Raw genomic sequence first — 17,064 nt, 5'->3', positions numbered from 1 at the left:
GCGGCGTGTACGTTTAATACAGTTTAGGTATTTCTACTTCCCAATCATACCGACTGTACTTTTACTCCATATGTACTCGTTACATCATTCCCCACTAAAAGTACGAAAATTTGTTTCGCGTTAACACGGCGGTGAAAAACGACCAAACAAATTTTCGTAGGCCAAACCGAAGTGCCCCACGTTGGGCGCCAGTTATAGCACGCCAGCTTGTCGAACTTCCTGATGGTAAGTGAGATGGCTTAAGCGCCACTCCTCAGGGAGACCATCCACCTGTTTTCAGTTTGCCCAGCTATTGAGACCTCCAGAGGGGGTTCAGTTTATCCCGGAACGGGGGAAAGGAAGTTCACTGACGGCCGAAAAACAAAGCGAGAACATTACCGAACAATTACCCAATGAGAAAATCCAAGAAAAGATATCCACTTGAGGAAGACTCAGAACTTCCCGCAGCTAGTCATCACCCTTGGCCCTTCCAGTTTCCCAATTTGTCCAAGAGCCGGAAAAGACGCAATGGTTGCCCGGTGGGAGAAAGGAGCCCAACCTCTCCAGTAAAAAAAATAGAATAAAATAGAAAATAGAGTAAAACTACATTTATTTACGATCGCGAACTAATCATGAGTTTATTTTTGGACCATCCTAAGGATCAGTCCGTAGCTAGAGTTTGGTTGGTGTCTAGACTAAAGTCGACATTGGTGTTGATGTTGAGTGTTTATTTTACAGAAGTGTGTGGTACATTTGTGTTGGTGTTTGAACGTTCATTCATTGTTTTGTGCACATTTTCGGTTTTTGCCGGCGGTCCTCCCCTCTTCCTTTCCCTGTTAGCCTGGTATCTGTCGTGTGTTTCGGGTTTCTACTTTGTGCTTATGTTTTGCGCTCTATGTTGGTGTATGCGTTTAAGTCAAGGGGTGCTCAGACGGGACGGTTTTTGGGCACGTCAAAGGACGTGTAATCGGCCTCGCACCTGGGGGCTTTAGGTTGCGGGCAAGTGGGCCATGGACTTATCACTTTAATCAAACATGCGTTCTACTCACGTCCCTTTTGAGTGCGTTGATCACGTGGCCGCCGAACTCGACGGTTTGCTGCTGCGGATGTTACCTGGTGCTCTCCTGCTGCTCTGGTCGCGGTGGTTTCACCTACCGGATCTCGAACGCCGCCAGCGAATGCTGAAACGACTACTCCCTGCTGCTGTTGCTGTTGCTGCTGCTCAACGTGGTTTCACGCCGAACCTATCGTGGCCGCCACTCGAAAACGGCCCTAAGCTTCTAGCTATCTAAACACAGGGAAAGGACACAAACTTCAACTTAAAACAACCCAAAGACAAACTCACGAATTAAATTACCTAACTAGAAAGATCACGACGCGCACTAGAAAAAAGGACACCTGTAGCCTCCTTCGCGGAACTGGATAAAGTGAGCCGCTGGGGTTTCAAGTCAGAACGCCGCGGTGTGGAGAAAGCCTGAGCCCGGAAATCGCTTAACTCCTCGCGAAGAGAAATTGAGCGATTTAACTCAAATTTCAATCCATCTCATACCTTCGGCGTAGGACAATCGTTCGGAAACCCCTCGCCCGTTTCACCCCGAACAGCTAGTTCGTCTTCCCTGAAACCGCGAGTTTGCGAATTCCCCTCGGAAGATCTTAGCAGGTTGAACTCCCCGAATCCAATGTCGACTTTAGTCTAGACACCAACCAAACTCTAGCTACGGACTGATCCTTAGGATGGTCCAAAAATAAACTCATGATTAGTTCGCGATCGTAAATAAATGTAGTTTTACTCTATTTTCTATTTTATTCTATTTTTTTTACTGGAGAGGTTGGGCTCCTTTCTCCCACCGGGCAACCATTGCGTCTTTTCCGGCTCTTGGACAAATTGGGAAACTGGAAGGGCCAAGGGTGATGACTAGCTGCGGAAGTTCTGAGTCTTCCTCAAGTGGATATCTTTTCTTGGATTTTCTCATTGGGTAATTGTTCGGTAATGTTCTCGCTTTGTTTTTCGGCCGTCAGTGAACTTCCTTTCCCCCGTTCCGGGATAAACTGAACCCCCTCTGGAGGTCTCAATAGCTGGGCAAACTGAAAACAGGTGGATGGTCTCCCTCAGGAGTGGCGCTTAAGCCATCTCACTTACCATCGGGAAGTTCGACAAGCTGGCGTGCTATAACACACATCGATTCCGACGATCCAATTGTAGACGATTTAGAACCCAACGAGCTATGAATAGACTTCAACCGAAGAAGTGACCAAGGGTAGAACCGGTTCTACCACGCGAAAATACCAAATTTTGGGCCGAGTAGACACCACAAACCAAGACTAGCCTGACCGAGTCACAGCTAGCACGCGTAAAACGAAGAAGAGGAAGAAGATACGCAAAACCGAACGCGACGCGAAGAAGTTAGTGGTTAGTAGGGCCTAACGCCTAACCCTTAAACTAAGTTAGTACTAAACTAGGTTAATCTTAGATCTATAAAAAACTCACGATCCGCTAGTCCAGTTGGGGGTGGATCATCCTTCCTTCCGTCGAGTGTGGGTGGAGTCCAAACTTCCGTCAGTCGGGGCGTGTCATCCTTCCGGCGAAGTGGGGTGAGGGTGGCCGAACATCGTCAGCCGGCCGAGCAAGATAGTCGTCACCTGTTTGCTAGGGAGGACGACATTGTAATATGATCGCTTTTATTATTATTTTTCTTCTTATACTTACCTGAATTGTTGTTTAATTTTCTGCGATTGAGTTTTCCAAATTTTCCCCCCTTATTTTCCTAGATTAACGATCGTAGGATCATTTCCCCTTTTTTTTGGTGTTAATGGCAGTTTTTTTCAATGTATATAATAGCTGTAGTTTTCTTAATTTTTTTCCTTGTAAATAGTAGCTTTAGTTGGCACTAGTAGTTTTAGTTAGAGTTAGTAAACCATCTGAACACAACGGACACTTCACTGGTTTGTTTACACTCATATTTCCAACAGTTATAGTTTTTTATGATTGGCAACGTAGTTTTTTTTTTCCACAGTAGATTTTCCACTGCTTTTGCACAAATTTTTGCCCACGTAGCTTTTTCCGAAGCGTAGATTCCCACATTTTTTTCCATTTTTTGCACAATTTCCCCCATTATTTTCAGCGGCGATAATTTTGCCCAATTAACGTTGATTTGTTCTTTCTCTCTGCATATCCATCGCTAACGACGGGTTAGAATCCCACGTCGTAGCAGGCGAGGACGCGGCGCTGGAAGTAAACAAAGAAAAAAACAACTTAAAATCGATAGCTGGAACGATACCCAGCTAAACTTTCCTCTGTTCCGTTGGGGACGGTCCTTCCGACCATCCCAGTCTTCTTTTCCGGCCATTTCACAAACATTTTCCACGACTTTTCCTATCAAAACTTTCACTCGCGATTTTAATTTTGCGCTTGTATCCTTTCACTTTCGCTTTCGCATAATTTTCCTCCGTTGACAGTTCGATGACGTTTTTTTTTTTGTTTGTGTGCGTAGCACCGGTAAAATGCGCAGGGTGATTGAGTGACAGATCCAGATCTTGGAGATGGATTCTGCAGGGGTGAAATTTTTGAATACGAGGGGTGAGTGAATGATTTTTTTTTTGTGGTTGGTAATTATGTGTTCATTCTTCAAGAATTTCGGTATCGGATATGATCCTGGTGTTAGGAGTTCTTGCAGGAAGAATATTTTGCGTTTCGAATCATAATGAGTGTTAAATCGCGGAGATTCATTTCCGTGGCTGCAAATTATGAGGAGAAACAGACCCCTTTTCTGTCGGTGAAGTTTGTTCCCACAGACTCGTCATAGTATTGGGCCGGGAATTCAAACTGAACTGACTAGTTCTTTTCGTGAACGGTGTCTTCGCCGATCGGCTTTGTCCTGGTGTAGAAGACACGTTTCGTTATTATTTTTATCATTGTTTTTTCTCGTAGTTTGTTTTAATAGTTTGATTTTAATTTTGAGTATGAATGAGTCGTCGTCATCTATGAACTGATCAGTATTTTTCTGGGTTACACATTTCTTTATTGCTTCTATTCCCTTATTATTTTTTCTTCAATATTTTCATTAGAATTAGTTGTACATATTTCCATATTTAACACAATTTTTTTATTGAAGGTCATATTTTTTTTTCTTGAACATTTCCCAAAAACCTTTACCGTTATTAAACCGGCTGATCAGAGTTAGGAACACTTATGAATTGTAAATACTTTTTTGAAATGACTCGTTAAGTCTACATTTTTCTCGAGGCTGAATTTTTGTTATTGATGATTTGATTAGTAATTCGCTGGAGACCGGAGACTTTCGTCATTGATGGTTAGTAGCAGACTTACAACATCGTCGCTTACACTGTGAAGTTGTTTGATCTGGAAAGTGAGACGGAGCTGACTGTTAGCAATGACCTAACTTGTTAGTGAGTTAACTTGTCAGTGATGAACGTATATGACCCCGAAGAGAAACTCGATCATCAGTAGCAATTCTGTTCGACCTACGAAAATTTGTTTGGTCGTTTTACATCTCCATGTTAACGCCAAACAAATTTTCGTACTTTTAGTGGGGAATGATGTAACGAGTACATAAATGAACAAACATAAAATAATATTTAAAGAGGAACTGCACTTGGCGTTTCTCAATAGAATCTAATTTAATAACGCCACGAGGTAGGCAATGAGAAACTGACATACAGTTTCTCAGATTTGAATTTAAATGAGATCCAACGTTCTCCAGAGATACACTACAGCTTGTCGATCATCTTGGTGGCCGAGTGGCATAAAATCTGCCTTGAGGTGGGGTCATCAACCGGATTCGGGGAGTTCAACCTGCTAAGATCTTCCGAGGGAATTCGCAAACTCGCGGTTTCAGGAAGACGAACTAGCTGTTCGGGGTGAAACGGGCGAGGGTTTCCGAACGATTGTCCTACGCCGAAGGTATGAGATGGATTGAAATTTGAGTTAAATCGCTCAATTTCTCTTCGCGAGGAGTTAAGCGATTTCCGGGCTCAGGCTTTCTCCACACCGCGGCGTTCTGACTTGAAACCCCAGCGGCTCACTTTATCCAGTTCCGCGAAGGAGGCTACAGGTGTCCTTTTTTCTAGTGCGCGTCGTGATCTTTCTAGTTAGGTAATTTAATTCGTGAGTTTGTCTTTGGGTTGTTTTAAGTTGAAGTTTGTGTCCTTTCCCTGTGTTTAGATAGCTAGAAGCTTAGGGCCGTTTTCGTGTGGCGGCAGTAGTGTGCTCGCGTTGGAAAAACAGGTGTTTCGGTAAGGTCTTGTGCTACCTCCATGTGCCAGTGCTCAGTGCGTTCTTTCCCCAAGTGTAGGCCACGCTACAGGCCCAATCCACTCGCCGTCACGCTGCGAAACGCCCCTGGATCGACCCAGGACATCACCAGCCCAGGCCCGGCAACGCTACGCCGGACGAACCGCGTACGTCACCACACGTGGTTCCGGAACTGACCGGCTTCCGCCGGAGAAGGACGGTAGCAACCGTCAACCATCTGCGTCCACCACATCGGCCACGCGCAACCGCAACCGAGCACGTGCGTCAGTATCAGCCCGACCTCGCTGAGGTCCGAGCAGCGGCCCGCCTTCGAGTGGCGGCCACGATAGGTTCGGCGTGAAACCACGTTGAGCAGCAGCAACAGCAACAGCAGCAGGGAGTAGTCGTTTCAGCATTCGCTGGCGGCGTTCGAGATCCGGTAGGTGAAACCACCGCGACCAGAGCAGCAGGAGAGCACCAGGTAACATCCGCAGCAGCAAACCGTCGAGTTCGGCGGCCACGTGATCAACGCACTCAAAAAGGGACGTGAGTAGAACGCATGTTTGATTAAAGTGATAAGTCCATGGCCCACTTGCCCGCAACCTAAAGCCCCCAGGTGCGAGGCCGATTACACGTCCTTTGACGTGCCCAAAACCGTCCCGTCTGAGCACCCCTTGACTTAAACGCATACACCAACATAGAGCGCAAAACATAAGCACAAAGTAGAAACCCGAAACACACGACAGATACCAGGCTAACAGGGAAAGGAAGAGGGAGGACCGCCGGCAAAAACCGAAAATGTGCACAAAACAATGAATGAACGTTCAAACACCAACACAAATGTACCACACACTTCTGTAAAATAAACACTCAACATCAACACCAATGTCGACTTTAGTCTAGACACCAACCAAACTCTAGCTACGGACTGATCCTTAGGATGGTCCAAAAATAAACTCATGATTAGTTCGCGATCGTAAATAAATGTAGTTTTACTCTATTTTCTATTTTATTCTATTTTTTTTACTGGAGAGGTTGGGCTCCTTTCTCCCACCGGGCAACCATTGCGTCTTTTCCGGCTCTTGGACAAATTGGGAAACTGGAAGGGCCAAGGGTGATGACTAGCTGCGGGAAGTTCTGAGTCTTCCTCAAGTGGATATCTTTTCTTGGATTTTCTCATTGGGTAATTGTTCGGTAATGTTCTCGCTTTGTTTTTCGGCCGTCAGTGAACTTCCTTTCCCCCGTTCCGGGATAAACTGAACCCCCTCTGGAGGTCTCAATAGCTGGGCAAACTGAAAACAGGTGGATGGTCTCCCTGAGGAGTGGCGCTTAAGCCATCTCACTTACCATCAGGAAGTTCGACAAGCTGGCGTGCTATACTGGATTACTGAACCCCCCCTCGAGAGGTCTCTACGGCTGGGCAAACCGACAAACAGGTGGATGGTCTCCTTCGGGAGTGGCGCTTAAGCCATCTCACTTAACCATAGGGGAGTTCGATAGGCTGGCGGGCTATAACTCATAGTTGTTGGGATTTTTTTTGGTTTTTTGGTATGATTTTCTGATTTTTTTGATTTTTGGTAACATTGGTTTGGAACAATTTGCCTGATTTTGTTTAGATTTGCATTTCTTTCTGATTTGCATTGCATTTTTGTAGTTATTAGATACTTTTGTTCTGAAGGAAGAGTTGAGTTTCTCGGAGAAATTGAAAACACAATTTTGGGTTGTTGTTTATTTGCATACATTTATTATATTCACTTTTTTTTTTTGTTTTTTTCATCATACATTATTTATATTTTCATAATTTTTTTTCATTACTTCAATTTTTGTAATATTGGTACTACGATTTGTATTATTTAATAAGCCTACTCTGCATTATCTGAATTATAGCAAAATAATTTAGCTAACTATAAAAAAAAATCTTGCCTTCCGTTGGTAATTGGACTAACTTTCACTAATTCTTCAAATTAATACTGCCTTCTTGCAGAAACTCAACGAAAAGAACAACTACTGATCTGTTGGTTGATAACAACAATAGTCTAATTGCTTAAACGAGGGATTAGTACATGAGAGAAGAGTACAGAAGTTTACAAAATGTAAACAACAACTTTTGATGCCAAAAGAAGTAGCTTTCGGGGGGATTCTGATCCATACGACGATGACAGGACACACCAAACAAACAAAACGCATCTGAACGACGTCAAAGGAGAAGTCGGCGAAGCTGGAACAGGGGAAAGAACGAAGTCTGCAGTGGAAATTACTCCGAAAGAACCGACTGTCGGGGTTAGGATCAGATGCCAACACGATGGGCTTGAAAGTTCTCTTGGGAAGTAGTTTTGGTAATGTCCAACTGGTAGCAGAACCTGGACCAGAGAAGGCGTCGTAATGGAATCGCTCGATTAGCTGCACTAGATCTTGTTTTTTTTTAGCTATGTCCCTCCTAATCCCACCAGGAGCAACCATTTCCGTTTAGGGAACAAAACACCCTCGGGGTAATTACCTCATTAGGGCACTCGACGGACTCGTGTTAGGGAAAACCAGAATAAACAAACCAGCACTGAGGGTACCGAGTTGTACCACGCGCGATCGCGACCTGGGAAAATCGGTTCGATTTGGGGTGATTTGTCATGTGCGTTCCAAACTTAAGTATGAGAAGATGAAGCAAAGAAGGAGCAACTTAGTTGCGATGACTTCCAAAACGCCCGATGACTGTCGAGAGCCAGTAGTCACTTGTACTAAAGATTGCACGAAGCTATGAATGAGCAAGTGATGACCTGTGTTAGTAGCCACCAAAAGGTGTGAACGAAGAAAGCGAGCCTGCGATGACTTCTACAGCGATCGATGAGTGTCGAAAGCTAGTAGTGCATCTTTGGACAACGCCCACAAATCATCTCGAAATCGAATCAGACGATCCAATTTTATCTAGAACCCAACGAGCTATGAATAGACTTCAACCGAAGAAGTGACCAAGGGTAGAACCGGTTCTACCACGCGGAAATACCAAATTTGGGCCGAGTAGACACCACAAACCAAGACTAGCCTGACCGAGTCACAGCTAGCACGCGTAAAACGAAGAAGAGGAAGAAGATACGCAAAACCGAACGCGACGCGAAGAAGTTAGTGGTTAGTAGGGCCTAACGCCTAACCCTTAAACTAAGTTAGTACTAAACTAGGTTAATCTTAGGTCTAAAAACTCACGATCCGCTAGTCCAGTTGGGGGTGGGTCATCCTTCCTTCCGTCGAGTGTGGGTGAAGTCCAAACTTCCGTCAGTCGGGGGCGAGGCATCCTTCCGGCGAAGTGGAGTGAAGGTGGCCGAACATCGTCAGCCGGCCGAGCAAGATCGTCGTCACCTGTTTGCGTGGGAGGACGACATTGTAATATGATCACTTTCATTATTAGTTTTCTTCTTATACTTACCTGAATTGTTGTTTATTTTTCTACGATGGAGTCGTTTTTTTTCCAGTTTTTTTGCCTCGTTTTCCGATGATTAACGATCTTTTCTAATGTAAATAGTAGTTATAGTTTTACCCCCTTGTAAATAGTAGTTTAAGTTATAGTTAGTAAACAATCGGAACACAGCTGGCGTTTCGCGGGTTTGTTTACATCCGGTTCTCAAACATAGTAGATTTCTGCACCGTAATTTTTTTTGTTTTCCCAAAGTAGATTCTACACACCAATTTTTGCACACATTTTCCCACCCAGTTTCCATTTTTATTCGATAATTTTTCCCCAGTAGTTTCAGTTCGATCGATTAGACAAAATCCGCAGTTTCCACCCCGAGCGCTTATCAATCGCTAACGACCGGTTGTAGTTCCACGCCGCAGTAGGCCATGCCGCTGCGCTGAAAATAAATAAACAAAAAACCAACTTAAAACCGATAGCTGGAACGATATTTCAGCTCGACTTTCCTCGTTTCCGTTGGGGACGGTCCTTCCGACCATCCCAGTCGTCTTTTTGGCCATTTCACCTTTTTCCACAAAATTTTCCTCTAAAAACTTTCACTCGCGATTCTGTACTTGCGCTTGGCAATTTTTCACTTTCACTTTCGCATAATTTTTCTCTGTTTGACAGTTCGATGACGTTTGTTTTGTTTGTGTGCGTAGCACCGGTAAAATGCGCAGGGTGATTGAGAGACAGATCCAGATCTTGGAGATGGATTCTGCATGGGTGATTTTTTTGAATGCGAGGGGTGAGCGAATGGTCTTTTCTGTAGTTTGTAATTATGTGTTGATTCTTCAAGAATTTCGTTATCGGATTTAATCCGGGTGTTAGAAGTTCTTGTAAGGAGGAATATTTTGCGTTTCAAATCATAATGAGTGTTAAATCGCGGAAATTTATTTCCGTGGCGGCGAATTATGAGGAGAAACAGACCCCTGTTCTGTCAGTAAAGTTTGTTCCCACAGACTCGTCTAAGTATTGGGCCGGGATTGCAAACTGAACTGACTAGTTATTTTCGTGAACGTTGTCTTCGCCTATCGGCTTTGTCCTGGTGTAGAAGACACGTTTCGTTTACTGTGTTAGCTCGCGTAGGGTTATGCGCAAACTCTATGTCGGTGTTATTTGTTTTTGTAGTTTGTTTTAATGTTTTTATTGTGTAATTTTGAGTATGAATGAGTCGTCGTCATCAATGAACTGATCATTAATTTCCTGGGTTACAAATTTTTTCACTGCTTCTTTTTCCTTATTTTTTTTCTTTTCTCAATATTTTTATTAGAATTAGTTGTACATATTTAAACATTCAGCATGAATTTATTTATTAAAGGTCAAATTTTTTCCATGAATATTTTTTTTCAAAAGCCTTTGCCGTAATTTAGCCGGTTGATTAGAGTTAGGAACATTTGTAAATTGATTTTTTTTGAATTACTCGTTTTTTTTGCATTTTCTCGAGGCTTTACTGTTGTTTTTGATGATTTGAGTAGTAATTCGCTGGAGACCGGAGACTTTGGTCATTGATGGTTAGTAGCAGACTTACAACATCGTCGCTGACACTGTGATGTTGTCTGATCTGGAAAGTGAGACGGAGCTGACTGTTAGCAAGGACCTAACGTGTTAGTGAGTTGACAGTTCAGTGATGAACGTATATGACCCCGAAGAGAAACCCAATCATCAGTAGCACTTCTGTTTGGCCTACGAAAATTTGTTTGGTCGTTTTCACCGCCGTGTTAACGCCAAACAAATTTTCGTACTTTTAGTGGGGAATGATGTAACGAGTACATATGGAGTAAAAGTACAGTCGGTATGATTGGGAAGTAGAAATACCTAAACTGTATTAAACGTACACGCCGCAGAGTAGAGCTTTCTTGCTGAGTGACCTTTGCTCATTCCTTTGGGCACTCAAATGCCGAGTACCTTTTGCGCCAGTTATCCCAAAAGCTTTCCGTTCAACCAGATGGCCGAGTGGTTTAAACTTTGCTCTTGAGGTGAGCCAGCACAGGAGATCGGGGAGAGCCAGCCGCACGAATCTCGCGAAGAGTTTCGCGTTTTCGCGGTTCGGGGGTGATGAGATCGCGGAGGTAGTAAAGCGGTCCAGGGGAATGACAAGCTATTGTCCAGGGTTGGTAACCGTGAGAGGGAACGGAATTCGGAACTGAAGCCTCTCATAAGTCTCGGCGTTCTGATGACGCGCCCAACGGTTGACTTTTAACAGTTCCGCGGAAGAGGCACCAGTGGCCCTCGATTGTGCGCGTCTCGTGATTAAATTCTAGTTAGCGAGATTAGTAGTTCGAACTAGTGCCGTGTCGTGTGCGTGTGTGAAATTCTGCCGTGCATGTGCGTTCCAGAAATCCTGCTCTGCATCCACCGCCACGCTCGTCACAGACGGCCCGAACTACCGGGGACCAGCTACCGCTTCGATCCGGCCGCAACGCCCACGCCGCCGAAGGCCAGCGCTCGCCAAACTGCGCTAGGCAGCGGAACTGTACGGCCACGCCGTAACAGGACAGCAGCAACAGTCACCGCAGCGTCCTTGAAGTAACCGCCATCGCGATCTGCATCCGCCATCGCGATCGCCAACCGCCATCAACCTAACCTGGAAGGTTAGAAACCACGTGAGTGAAGAAGGTTAACCCTTGGGAGAGAAGTCCGGCCTCGAAGGCGGACACGCGAACCGGCAGCAGCCGAGAACCAGCTAACCAGCGTTTCCGCCGAGCAGCAGCAGATCTTCAAAAGTAGGTCGTCGAGGTTCCTCGCAGGTGCGACCAACCACGTGCTCGAGTCCCGTCCGGTGCTAACCGGAGAGCAGCAACAGCAGCAGCAGCGAGTGATGACGTCGTAGACGCCGTCCGCAGCAAGACCACCAACTCACCGAGTTTCTTCGAAACCGTCGACCAGCAGCAGCAGAACAGGTATCGAGACGACCACGTGATCGTCGACAGCGAACGCCAAGCAAACCGTGAGTAAAGCATGCACTAGTGGTAAGACCATGGCCCACACTTTTCGCCCGCTACCAACCTTACCAACTAAGTAGCGCGGCGCTGCGCGTCGAGATTGTTCCGACACGTCAAAATATGAATACATAAAACGCACATAGCACACACCTAAACCGGAAGAAGAAGAGAAGAAGGAAGACAAACACACGGTAGATTTTGGATGAAGTAACAGGATCTCAGGGAAAGGAAGAGGGAGGATCGCCGGCAAACACAAACGTACGTACGTAAACATGTATGACTCACTGTAAAATAAACGAACACAAAACACTACAAATGTTTTCCCGCTGCACTCAACCTAGACACACAGTAGCTATAAAACAAACACTTATGCTAGGGTGACCGAGAGAGTCGGCTCATGTTATTCGCGACCGATTAAATAAATGTAGATTTTCCTTCCTTATTCTATTTTACTTTATTTTTCTACTGGAGTCAGGGCTCCGAATCCCTTGGACCATTTGGCTATTTTTCTGTTGCACTGTTTCAGGAGGACTGTAGAAGGCCGCAGGTGATGAATCACGCCCTGAGGTCTCCAGTCCGATTTCGCTTTCTTTTTCAGCTACTCATCTTGGGTAGTGGCTTGGTACGCTAGTCGGAGTACCTCCGACGCGTTTTACACCCCCACAGAACTCCCTGTCCCGAAACGGGATTACTGAACCCCCCTCGAGAGGTCTCTACGGCTGGGCAAACCGACAAACAGGTGGATGGTCTCCTTCGGGAGTGGCGCTTAAGCCATCTCACTTAACCATAGGGGAGTTCGATAGGCTGGCGGCCATCTGGGGCCCCACGTTGGGCGCCAGTTATAGCCCGCCAGCCTATCGAACTCCCCTATGGTTAAGTGAGATGGCTTAAGCGCCACTCCCGAAGGAGACCATCCACCTGTTTGTCGGTTTGCCCAGCCGAGAGATCGAGGGGGTTCAGTAATCCCGATTCGGGACAGGAGTTCTGTGGGTGTAAACGCGTCGGAGGTACTGTACCAAGCTACCCAGAAGTGTAGCTGAAAAGAAACCGGAAACGGACTGGAGACCTCAGGGCGTGATTCATCACCTGCGGCCTTCAACAGTCCACCTGAAACAGTACAACAGAAGCCCGACTGACTCCAGTAGAAAAATAAAGTAAAATAGAATAAGGAAAGAAAATCTACATTTATTTAATCGGTCGCGAATAACATGAGCCGACTCTCGGTCACCCTAGCATAAGTGTTTGTTTTAGCTACTGTGTGTCTAGGTTAAGTGCAGTAGGAAAACATTTGTAGTGTTTTGTGTTCGTTTATTTTACAGTGAGTCATTCATGTTTACGTACGTACGTTTGTGTTTGCCGGCGATCCTCCCCTCTTCCTGAGATCCTGTTACTTCAGTTCAGATTCTACCGTGTGTTTGTCTTCCTTCTTCTCTCTTCTTCTTGTGTGTGCTATGTGCGTTTTATGTGTTCATTTTAGGCGAGTCGGAACAGTCTCGACAGACGCGGCGCCGCGCTACTAGTTGGTAAGGTTGGTAGCGGGCGAAAAGTGTGCCATGGACTTATCACTTAAAGCATGCTTTACTCACGGTTTGCTTGGCGTTCGCGGTCGACGATCACGTGGTCGTCTCGATACCTGTTCTGCTGCTGCTCGACGGTTTCGAAGAAACTCGGTGGTTTGGTGGTCGGTGTTTCGCTGCGGACGGCGTCTACGACGTCATCACTTGCTGCTGCTGCTGTTGCTGCTCTCCGGTTAGCACCGGACGGGACTCGAGCACGTGGTTGGTCGCACCTGCGAGGGAACCTCGACGACTTTGAAGATCTGCTGCTGCTGCTCGGCTGGAACGCTGGTTAGCTGGTTGTTGGTTGCCGGTTCGCGTGTCCGCCTTCGAGGCCGGACTTCTCTCCTCCTCACTCACGTGGTTTCTAACCTTCCAGGTTAGGTTGATGGCGGTTGGCGATCGCGATGGCGGATGCTGATCGCGATGGCGGTTAATTCAAGGACGCTGCGGTGACGGTTGCTGCTGTCCTGTTACGGCGTGGCCGTACAGTTCCGCTGCCGAGCGCGGTTTGGCGAGCGCTGGCCTTCGGCGGCGTGGGCGTTGCGGCCGGATCGAAGCGGTAGCTGGTCCCCGGTAGTTCGGGCCGTCTGTGACGAGCGTGGCGGTGGATGCAGAGCTGGTCACGGATAGATGTTAGGCTTCGCCATGGGCAGGTGACCACGAGGTGGCCAACGACAACACTTACCAGGATTTCTGGAACGCACATGCACGGCAGAATTTCACACACGCACACGACACGGCACTAGTTCGAACTACTAAATCTCGCTAAACTAGCTAACCAGGGAAAGGACAGAGAAACACATTACACTAGAGATAACCTAAAAAGACAAACTCATGGAAACTAGAAAACCTACAATTTAATCACGAGACGCGCACAATCGAGGGCCACTGGTGCCTCTTCCGCGGAACTGATAAAAGTGAACCGTTGGGCGCGTCATCAGAACGTCGAGACTTATGAGAGGCTTCAGTTCCGAATTCCGTTCCCTCTCACGGTTACCAACCCTGGACAATAGCTTGTCATTCCCTAGACCGCTTTATCACCTCCACGATCTCATCACCCCCGAACCGCGAAAACGCGAAACTCTTCGCGAGATTCGTGCGGCTGGCTCTCCCCGATCTCCTGTGCTGGCTCACCTCAAGAGCAGAGTTTAAACCACTCGGCCATCTGAATCCCTTGGACCATTTGGCTATTTTTCTGTTGCACTGTTTCAGGAGGACTGTAGAAGGCCGCAGGTGATGAATCACGCCCTGAGGTCTCCAGTCCGATTTCGCTTTCTTTTTCAGCTACTCATCTTGGGTAGTGGCTTGGTACGCTAGTCGGAGTACCTCCGACGCGTTTCCCACAGAACTCCCTGTCCCGAAACGGGATTACTGAACCCCCCTCGAGAGGTCTCTACGGCTGGGCAAACCGACAAACAGGTGGATGGTCTCCTTCGGGAGTGGCGCTTAAGCCATCTCACTTAACTATAGGGGAGTTCGATAGGCTGGCGGGCTATAACTGCCCGCTACCACGTTGGGCGCCAGTTATAGCCCGCCAGCCTATCGAACTCCCCTATGGTTAAGTGAGATGGCTTAAGCGCCACTCCAGAAGGAGACCATCCACCTGTTTGTCGGTTTGCCCAGCCGTAGAGACCTCTCGAGGGGGTTCAGTAATCCCGTTTCGGGACAGGGAGTTCTGTGGGTGTAAAACGCGTCGGAGGTACTCCGACTAGCGTACCAACCCAGGAAGGGTAGCTGAAAAAGAAACCGAAACGGACTGGAGACCTCAGGGCGTGTTTCATCACCTGCGGCCTTCAACAGTCCACCTGAAACCGATCTGCAAGAAAAATAGCCAATGGTCCAAGGGATTCGGAGCCCTGACTCCAGTAGAAAAATAAAGTAAAATAGAATAAGTAAAGAAAATCTACATTTATTTAAGCGGTCGCGAATCAAAACATGAGTCGACTCTCTCGGTTACCCTAGCATAAGTGTTTTTATAGCTACTGTGTGTTTAGGTTAAGTGCAGCAGGAAAAAACATTTGTAGTGTTTTGTGTTCGTTTATTTTACAGTGAGTCATACATGTTTACGTACGTACGTTTGTGTTTGCCGGCGATCCTCCCCTCTTCCTTTCCCTGAGATCCTGTTACTTCATCCAAAAATCTCCCGTGTGTTTGTCTTCCTTCTTCTCTCTTCTTCTTCCGGTTTAGGTGTGTGTGCTATGTGCGTTTTATGTGTTCATTTTAGGCGAGTCGGAACAGTCTCGACAGACGCGGCGCCGCGCTACTAGTTGGTAAGGTTGGTAGCGGGCGAAAAGTGTGCCATGGACTTATCACTTAAGCATGCTTTACTCACGGTTTGCGGTGCGGGCGCTTTCGACGATCACGTGGTCGTCTGGATACCTGTTCTGCTGCTGCGGGTCGGTTTCGAAGAAACTCGGTGGTGGTCGGTGTTTTGCTGCGGACGGCGTCTACGACGTCATCACTCGCTGCTGCTGCTGTTGCTGCTCTCCGGTTAGCACCGGACGGGACTCGAGCACGTGGTTGGTCGCACCTGCGAGGGAACCGCGACGACCTACGCTTGAAGATCTGCTGCTGCTGCTCGGCTGGAACGCTGGTTAGCTGGTTGTTGTTTGCTGCCGGTTCGCGTGTCCGCCTTCGAGGCCGGACTTCTCTCCCAAGGGTTAACCTTCACTCACTCACGTGGTTTCTAACCTTCCAGGTTAGGTTGATGGCGGTTGGCGATCGCGATGGCGGATGCTGTGCGCGATGGCGGTTAATTCAAGGACGCTGCGGTGACGGTTGCTGCTGTCCTGTTACGGCGTGGCCGTACAGTTCCGCTGCCGAGCGCGGTTTGGCGAGCGCTGGCCTTCGGCGGCGTGGGCGTTGCGGCCGGATCGAAGCGGTAGCTGGTCCCCGGTAGATCGGGCCGTCTTTGACGAGCGTGGCGGTGGATGCAGAGCTGGTCATGGGGCAGATGTTAACTTGGCACTCGCACAGGTGACCACGAGGTGGTCAGCGCACTTACCAGGATTTCTGGAACGCACATGCACACGGTCTTCACACACGCACACGACACGGCACTAGATCGATCTACTAATCTCGCTAAACTAGCTAATCAGGAAAGGACAGAGAAACACATTACACTTGGGATAACCTAAAAGACAAACTCATGGAAAACTAGAAACCTACAATTTAATCACGAGACGCGCACAATCGAGGGCCACTGGTGCCTCTTCCGCGGAACTGTTAAAAGTGAACCGTTGGGCGCGTCATCAGAACGCCGAGACTTATGAGAGGCTTCAGTTCCGAATTCCGTTCCCTCTCACGGTTACCAACCCTGGACAATAGCTTGTCATTCCCTTGGACCGCTTTACTACCTCCGCGATCTCATCACCCCGAACCGCGAAAACGCGAAACTCTTCGCGAGATTCGTGCGGCTGGCTCTCCCCGATCTCCTGTGCTGGCTCACCTCAAGAGCAGAGTTTAAACCACTCGGCCATCTGGTTGAACGGAAAGCTTTTGGGATAACTGGCGCAAAGGTACTCGGCATTTGAGTGACCAAAGGAATGAGCAAAGGTCACTCAGCAAGAAAGCTCTACTCTGCGGCGTGTACGTTTAATACAGTTTAGGTATTTCTACTTCCCAATCATACCGACTGTACTTTTACTCCATATGTACTCGTTACATCATTCCCCACTAAAAGTACGAAAATTTGTTTGGCGTTAACACGGCGGTGAAAAACGACCAAACAAATTTTCGTAGGCCAAACAGAAGTGCTACTGATGATTGGGTTTCTCTTCGGGGTCATATACGTTCATCACTGAACTGTCAACTCACTAACAAGTTAGGTCCTTGCTAACAGTCAGCTCCGTCTCACTTTCCAGATCAGACAACATCACAGTGTCAGCGACG

The 17,064-nt window shown here is 47.2% G+C and overlaps 2 long non-coding RNA genes across 2 annotated transcripts; one reads left to right on the top strand and one right to left on the bottom strand.

Moving 5' to 3' along the window:
• Positions 1-4,908: 4,908 nt before the first annotated feature.
• LOC119766661 lies at positions 4,909-5,470 on the top strand. The gene is made up of 3 exons (XR_005277038.1): positions 4,909-5,092; positions 5,162-5,232; positions 5,292-5,470. It is a non-coding gene; the product is annotated as an uncharacterized LOC119766661 (long non-coding RNA).
• An 8,053-nt stretch (positions 5,471-13,523) lies between these two features.
• LOC119766671 lies at positions 13,524-14,189 on the bottom strand. The gene is made up of 3 exons (XR_005277045.1): positions 14,028-14,189; positions 13,859-13,947; positions 13,524-13,789 (listed from the first exon to the last, which is right to left on the bottom strand). It is a non-coding gene; the product is annotated as an uncharacterized LOC119766671 (long non-coding RNA).
• Between the last annotated feature and the right edge of the window lie 2,875 nt (positions 14,190-17,064).

The sequence above is a fragment of the Culex quinquefasciatus genome, chromosome 1, assembly GCF_015732765.1.
Source record: "Culex quinquefasciatus strain JHB chromosome 1, VPISU_Cqui_1.0_pri_paternal, whole genome shotgun sequence".
Taxonomy (NCBI): Eukaryota; Metazoa; Arthropoda; class Insecta; order Diptera; family Culicidae; genus Culex; species Culex quinquefasciatus.
Note: the sequence above shows the minus strand (reverse complement) of the source record. Positions and strands in the feature narration are given on the sequence as shown.